Source organism: Staurois parvus, unplaced genomic scaffold, assembly GCF_062004578.1.
Source record: "Staurois parvus isolate SC_StPar_1 unplaced genomic scaffold, SC_StPar_1.0 ptg000533l, whole genome shotgun sequence".
Classification (NCBI taxonomy): domain Eukaryota; kingdom Metazoa; phylum Chordata; class Amphibia; order Anura; family Ranidae; genus Staurois; species Staurois parvus.
The window spans coordinates 669,661-677,504 of record NW_028318329.1 but is presented as its reverse complement, the minus strand read 5'-3'; the positions used below and the strand labels follow the sequence as shown (position 1 = coordinate 677,504).

The window sequence follows — 7,844 nt, the reverse complement described above, 5'->3', positions numbered from 1 at the left end:
ATAGGATATAAGTTAATAGCATGATGCAAATAGCGATATTGTGCAACAAACTTACCACAGCCAGACAGAAAGCAGCTTTCATTAAATTCACATAAAAAGGGAAGGTCCGCTTTAAGTCCTCCTTCCCCAGTGTTGCCAACCTACCAAATTAATATCAACAAAAGTGCAGCGCTAGATAATAAAGTCTGAAAGAAGGTCCACTAAAGTCTATTCATAAAAAGTCCTTTAGGGTATTGTTCAGTCACTATAACTGGTATCTCTAAAATTTTGCCAGCCTGCAGTAGCCAGGAAGCCACAGACACAATCTTCACCACACGTCACCTGCACTAAGTGACTGAATAATACCCTAAAGGACTTGATCCCACCGTGCCAGAGCTCGGAACTGATGGCATCAAGAAATACTCCAAGACCTGCTTCACTATGTTGATCCCAGAAGTGGAGAAGGAACTCCAGTCCTTTCCTGAGAGACGTTCTATTATTCTCTGCGGCATTGAGACACAGGCCTGCATTACGAGTACCACCTTGGATCTTCTGGAAAAGGGCTTTGATGTCCATGTTGTAGCTGAAGCTTGCTCATCTCGCAATCAGATGGACCGTCTTGTGGCTCTTAACCGCCTTAAGCAAAGTGGAGCTTTTCTAACCACAAGTAAAGGGGTGATCTTACAGTTACTGCAGGACTCTTCCCATCCCAAATTTAAACAGGTTCAGAAACTCATAATAGAACCAGCTCCTGACAGCGGCCTCTGGTCTCTCTTTTAAAATAAAATCTTGCCACATACGATCCCATGGGGAAACATATCAATCCTTGATTTCAAAATACTGACATGAATGTAAAATATATGAGTAACTTTTTTGCAGAGTCCTTTACTGAGAATTCAGACCTTTACCAAGAAGAGGAACCCCCCCCCCCTTTAAGCAGGAGACCCCTTTTGTCCATCCAGCTGTAGGAGACCTCTGGCTACCTGGATCTGCTTTGGATTAGCACTGCATCCTTAAGGGAACATCGACCCACTTTGACCAGACCAGTTCTCTCCTTATATGAGGATCTATGGGCTTTGATACATACAGCTTACTAACATCTGTCTTCTGGTGTTTGCGCATTTCTGCTTTTCTTCACGAACCGCCACCAATGATTTTCTACTTGTCATCTGGCACGTTTTTATGAATAGACTTTTTTGGTTGCTTAGAGTGCTTAGCTGCTTTTTTGGATTAGCGCTCACTCTTTTATTATTATAAACCTACCAAATTGAAATCACTGACATGACACCCAAATTTTCCTAGCACAGCCACATTTTTACTGGCATTTCCAAAATTTTAAAATTACAGTTTTAAGTGCAAATGTCAGTATTAAGCCACAAATAAGTACAATATTCAAATGGCCATGCTATTTAAGGTAGATATTGAGGCCAAAAAAAATTCTTATTTTATTTTCAATATAGTAAGTAACTAAGGGACAGGACTCAGGAGGGCAAGAAATTAGAATGGGCAGGCACACACACTTAAAATTGACTCTCACAGTGACACTGGCAGCAGTCTGCAGCAGTACAGATCATGATGATACCTCACTGACATGACACATCCCCTCCCGAGTCACAGTGACAGTCTCTCTCCACACAAGGTGGTCCCTTCAGTCTGCTGCAGTCCAAATAGCAATGACAGTCCCGCTCCCAACGTGCCTTGCTCCCATCCCACAGACCCACACAAGTGGCTCTGGCCGCTCTGTTTGGCTCCCTTGGCACCATGACATAACATGACACGCTCAGGCACCGACGCTGCCAGACCCAACCTTCCCCCACACCGACTGAACACACTGTAGCAGATACTTGGATAATCTTGGCTGGTTCCAGATGGGAACTGTACATGCGCAGTTCTGAGACGAGCATCACAGCCATATTTTTAACTGGCAACTTTTTTCTGTCTCTGGTATTTACTGGCAGGAGAAAAGTTTCTCTTTTTTACTGGCTGCCAGTAAAATTACTGACAGTTGGCAACACTGTCCCCTATTCCTCCTCTCCCCCTCCTCTCCCTCTTTTGGAGGTTTTTTTAAGAAAGGGTACCTAGTTTTGACAGGTATCCACTCCCACAACTGCGGTAAATGCCTAGGAAAGGTCAAACAACCCTCCCTCCCTGCCCACAACCTCCTGGGAAATGTCACAGGACCCAGGAGGTTGCAAGTCCATTCACAAACTGCCGTGCAATTCACGTATGCATAGTGGGGAACGGGCTGTGAAGCTGCAAGAAGTCACAGCCAACTTCCTACAGTAAACATACCGGCACCTCAGGGATCTGAAGACTGGCAAAGAACTGGCCAGGGTGAGGACATTGCTAGATTCTCAGACAGGTGAGTGTCCTTTTATTAAAAATCAGCAGCTACAGTATTTGTAGCTACTGACAGTTATTTTTTTTCAGACTGAAGAACCTCTTTGTTCTGCCAAGTCAAAGCACTTAAAGGTGATTTGTGATTGGTGATTACCAATTATTGTGTATCTCTGTTCTTTGAACCTTATCATTCAAAATCAGCTCCAGGCAATGAGTAAAACCAATAATTACATTGATAATTATTCCCTGAAGATATTGTATGTGCGCTTATGTCAGAAAGTCCACACAATTGTGCTGATTTATTAAAGAAATTGAGAATCTTCAAACAATACATTGTGTGAATATTCTCTTCAATTATTCATTCATATGCAGATAAAATAAGCTAACGGGAATGGATTGGATAATTGAATTGAATATCCACACAATTTATTGTGTGGAGATTGTCAATCTTGTTTGTAAATTAGCCTCCAAATATCTACATTTACAGTTTAAGTCAGATAAATACATTCCAGGGGCATCACAACAAAGGTATGCAATATCTTACAGTTCAATTTCTTTATAAAATAGCCACAGTCTGAGTAGAAAATCCTGTCCCCTGCCAGCTGTGGGCCTTGCTCTTTATGTGGAAACAGTGTTCTCTCTGCAAAAGACTGACATGCCTACTGCACTGTAAGACCTATAGGTCTGTAATCAACAAAGTTCATGCTCCCTGCTGATTGGAGAGCTCCTGCTCTGACTCAGTAGGGGAACAAATCAGACCACAGCAAAGAGTTCAATGCTTACCAATAGACAGCAAGGGTGACACTCTGCAGCTGCTGGCAGGCTCAGGCTGTAGCTGCTTTAGAGCGTTACAAATAACTTTAAGACATTGAACATTTTTTATTTTTCAGAAACTGTAATGTATTGAGCTTATTGAAACAGAAGGTTTAGTTGGGCTTTAACCGTTTTTTGCTGCTATCACCTGTCATATTGTGCATACACTCCATAAGCCAAGTGTCTGTTTTCTAATGATCTGGCAGCTGTACAGCATGACCTTCTCCACCATGCTTAGGAGGTGCTGCTGAGTAGATGAGAGGGAGACCAGCTAACCGTTCATTGATCTCACCTAGCTAGAATGAACCCAGAAGTAATGTGTAAATCGTGACTTCCCATTTCGGGTGTCACTTTCCCTGACCCTTGTACTCAAAAAAGAAGCTAATGGAGCACAGTCAGCATCAATAGAAGGCGGGTGAGACATCAAGGGTCTAAAAGAGAACCTGTCTTAAAAATATTATATCACAAAGAACAGCCCTCGAAATTTCCACTCGCAGCGATCTCCTGTTTGGCTGCAAATGAAGCAGCTGAAAGCCGCAGGAGGGAGAGGAGAAGAATCAGCTTCCAGCCGCTTCATTGAAAGACATACAGGAGATCGCTGCTTGTCACAGCTGCACAGATCATACAGGATCGTTCCGTTTCTTTCCCCCCCAGCCCACTGTGTGCTCCTCAGTACCCAGTCTCCTATTGGTGCGGTGGATAGAGGGAGGGTCTGGGCACTAAGGAGCACACAGCCGGGGAGGGGGGGGGGCAGGAAAGCAATGGAGCTATCAGGTATGATCTGTGCAGCGGTGATAAGCAGTGATCTCCTGTATGCCTTTCAATGCAGCAGCTGGAAGTCGATTCTCCTCCTCTCCCTCCCGATGCTTTCAGCTGCTTTTTTTAAGAAAAAGGGAGGAGAAGGAAGGAGAGGCTGGATCTGCTCTGCCTCCCCCTGTGCCCACCCACACTCCAGTCCATGCAGCTTCAGAAGATGTGTGGGCAGGAAACTGAATACAGAGCAGCAAACAGCTCTGATGCTTCTGAATGAGCATGTGAGTCGGACCGATCTACCTTCCTTCCATCCACCCCTTCCTTCCTTCCACCCCTCCCTCCCTTCCTTCCACCGACCCACCCCTCCCCTTCTTTCCTTCCACCCCTCCCTCCATTTCTTCCTTCAACCCACCCCTTTTTTCCTTCCTTCCACCCATCCCTTCCTTCCACTCCTCCCTTCCTTCAACCAACCCCTCCCTTCCTTTAACCAACCCCTTCCTTCCACCCCTCCATTCCTTCCTTCCTTCCACCCCTTGCTTTCTTCCACTCTCCCTCCCTTCCTTCTTTCCACCCGCCTCTTTCTTCCTTCTACCCACTCTTCCTTCAACCCATCCCTCTCTTCCTTCCTTCCACCAAAACCTTCCACCCCTCCCTCCCTTCCTTCCTTCCACCCTTTGCTTCCTTCCACCCACCTTTCCTTCCACCCCTCCCTTCCTTCCTTCCTTCCTTCCTTCCACCCCTTGCTTCCTGAAACTGCCCTATATGCTAACACTGGACTCCTGTTTTTATTAAAGTCAATGCTGTTTCATCTCTGTCCACTACAGGGACCTTTTGGGACATGAGGGACTAGAAAGACTTTGATGAAGACTGTGTTAGACTATAGAAGATGTAGTTCGTGGAAAGGAATCTGTTGTGAAAGCAGATGAGACAGATTACAATTCCCAGTGGAAACCTGTAAAGGGAAGAGAGGGAGAGTGGTTTTCCCTGGACTGTGAGGAAAAGGAATAGTTTTTTCTACAGCTGAGGTGCCCTATCCTTGAGCTGCAAACCATGTCTTTAGTAGCTAGAGGCTGGAGTCACAGAGAAGAGATTCATACTGAGGGCAGAGCCAGAGGAGTTCCTAGTTACCAAGCCTCTAAGCTGGATTCTGCCAAGTGCACAGGACTGGTGAGCATCTGCTTGTTGGGTTCACATTACCACTGCTAGCAGAGGGAGACTGATCTGTACTAAGATGCATTAACCACTGCATACAGAATCTTAAAGGGAAAAATAAATGCACCACCTTGCAGACTGGGCCCCACCAAAAAGCCAGAAGCAGATTGTGAGCAAGAAGTCAATTAAGTATTGACTGCCTCATGGTGATCGCTCACAGAGCTTACCCATAGTCAGAGACACCTTTTGCGAGATACAAAGCAGGGGCACTTTGGAATGTTCATTGTTCACTGTTTAACCTTTAGTATAGTAAACTTTGCCATAGGTTACTATACTATATAGGGGCATTTCTGATGGTATTCCCTACTTGAAGAATCTTTATAGTATAAGTAATAAGTGTGAGTAACCATAACCTGATGCCAATAACTGCTAACCAGCCTGAAGCAATAACTCCTTATGCCACCAACTGATACATTCTTGAATGGTTGCTTACTCTTAGTTAGAGACCCTGCTTGAAGTTAACCATTCTAGTGTCCATTCCCTAGTGGCTGTTATTTCTAGCTGTGTGCAGGATATTTACACGTGTGCATATGCAAGCTGTTTCTTTACCCAGCCAGGTGTGTCAGAGGGACAAAGCTATCTACAGAGTTGTGACACAAGAACAGAGAATCTGATACATCAAGAGGCTCTTCTGAGGGTAAGCACTGCAAACATTTATGATCATTTAGAAAATAAGATCATACTGTAAGTCAATGTCTTAACTGAACAGTTCCCTGTTGTATTTTATCTTCAGAGCATACTGTATATTATCAATACATAACAATGATCTGCTTGACATCATGAGTCTCGTTCATCCAAAATGTGATATCATATGTAACAAGTGGCATATAAAAAGGTAAACTTCAATGTATCACATTCATTATAGATAGAAAGAAGGGAAATATCTCTTACATTATGCATTTTCATACACACATAGCCTGTAGCTGTCATAACAAGTGTAGCCAGATGCTTGGCTATAGGGAGCAAATTATGACACTGGCAGCTCTTTACGCTATCACTGAACTGACATGTTGTATTGCATCACACCCTCTGCCACCTGCTGGCAGGGGGGCAGGCAAGTCAAAGGAGCTCCATAGACTACTATGCTGCCTGCAATGGAATGTGAGAGTTGAAGTTCAGGAAGGGAGCCATGCTGATGACTTCTATGGGCCAATGGACAATAGTTCTCAGGAGGTGACAGCAATAAGAGAGGAGAAAGAAGTTGTATTTCCCAGGTTACAGATGAACTAGCTTCCTCTTTGCTGTGATGGAATCGAAGTGAGCATATCTCCCTGTGTGCATGTCTGCTAGCCTCACCAAGCCAGCAGCCTGAGAGAAGATCAGGGCCTTATGCACTGGGCACCAGAGAGAGAGAGTGGATTGGAGTGTGCACAGTCAGAGACTAAGTTGACTGAGTTACTGGTAAAACAGTCTCTTGCTGAAGAGGTATCAGATACTGCAGACTTGAGGACTAGAGTTGCACCCGACCAATGCAGAGGGTGCCTGAACAGCAGGACCATTGTGACTGTATCGCTGGGTCAGCTGAGAGGGTCTTGTAACAATTACCTGTGTGCTGCTAGCAAAGACTAAGCATATAGGGACTAGCAGCCTAAACTACTGCATGCAGACTTTACTGTGACTATATTTATGTGTGTCACCATAAAGACTGGGCCCCAACAGTAGCCAGCTGAAGAAATAGAGCAGAGCGCTGTCTTTTTAGTTAAGCTGATTTACAGGGACTTCATTCACTCTCTATAGAAAGGGGTACCACTGCAGTGGGGGATCTGGGTCTTAGCATTGTCATCCCTAGAGTGCACTCTAACAGTATAGTATACCGGTGGTAGGAAAGTTATTACACTGTTTACCATGCACCATTGTTTAATGCTGAGTTGCATATTACCAGGTACAGATTACTCTGACTGTATAGATCATACTTTAAACTACTATCACATAGTAACTCTTTTGTCTGACAAATCATTTTAGACTTACATGCTGGCTGTTTTTATATGTACATATTGTCATCTACTTTAATTCATTACAATATAACGCATTTATTCCTAACCAGACTGGTGTCTACCTACAGATACTGAATCATAGTTGTGTGCTGAGTATTTATCTTTGTGCTCTTAGCAATATGGCAGTTTCTATCTGCCTAACCTCGTGTGTCAGAGGGGTTGAGGTTGTCAACAGAGTCAAGTCAAAGCAGAGAAAATCCAAACTATCCAGCGATACTGCATGGATAGTAAGTGCTTTTCTCACAATTTTCCATGCTGTACATACCTAAAAATAAATCTGTGGTGGTAACAGGATCTCTCTAAATTTTGTGTAAACCCAATCATATAATCTTGAACATGTTATTGTATTTACAAGCCCTTTTTATAATTAAAAAAATGTTTAAAGTTTTAGATTTGAAACTTTCATTAAAAATAGCTGGTAATCCTGCCATGAAGTCTTTGTTAAAGCATTTCCTGCTATAGGGTGACAACTCTGTTCGTGTCTTCCAATTGTTCTTCTGCATTGTCATCCTGTCACATGGACTTCCAATGGAGACTGCAATTGGCTGTTTTAATATATGAGTTTAATTTACTAAAGGGAAGAGAAGTTGCCTCAGAGCTTATTGAATGTGGGAAGCTCTGCTGACTTCCATCATCCAAGTGCAAGCAAAAATGGTGTTTTATAACTTGCACATACACTAAGCTCTGGAACAAATTCCCTTGCAACTTCCCTAGCAAAGTGAACAAAGTAAATCATCCCTGATATGCAGGCCT

At 43.7% G+C, this 7,844-nt stretch overlaps 1 pseudogene; it reads left to right on the top strand.

Annotated features, from left to right (window-relative positions):
• Positions 1-420: 420 nt before the first annotated feature.
• LOC149451550 (isochorismatase domain-containing protein 2 pseudogene) lies at positions 421-759 on the top strand (annotated as a pseudogene).
• Positions 760-7,844: the final 7,085 nt, after the last annotated feature.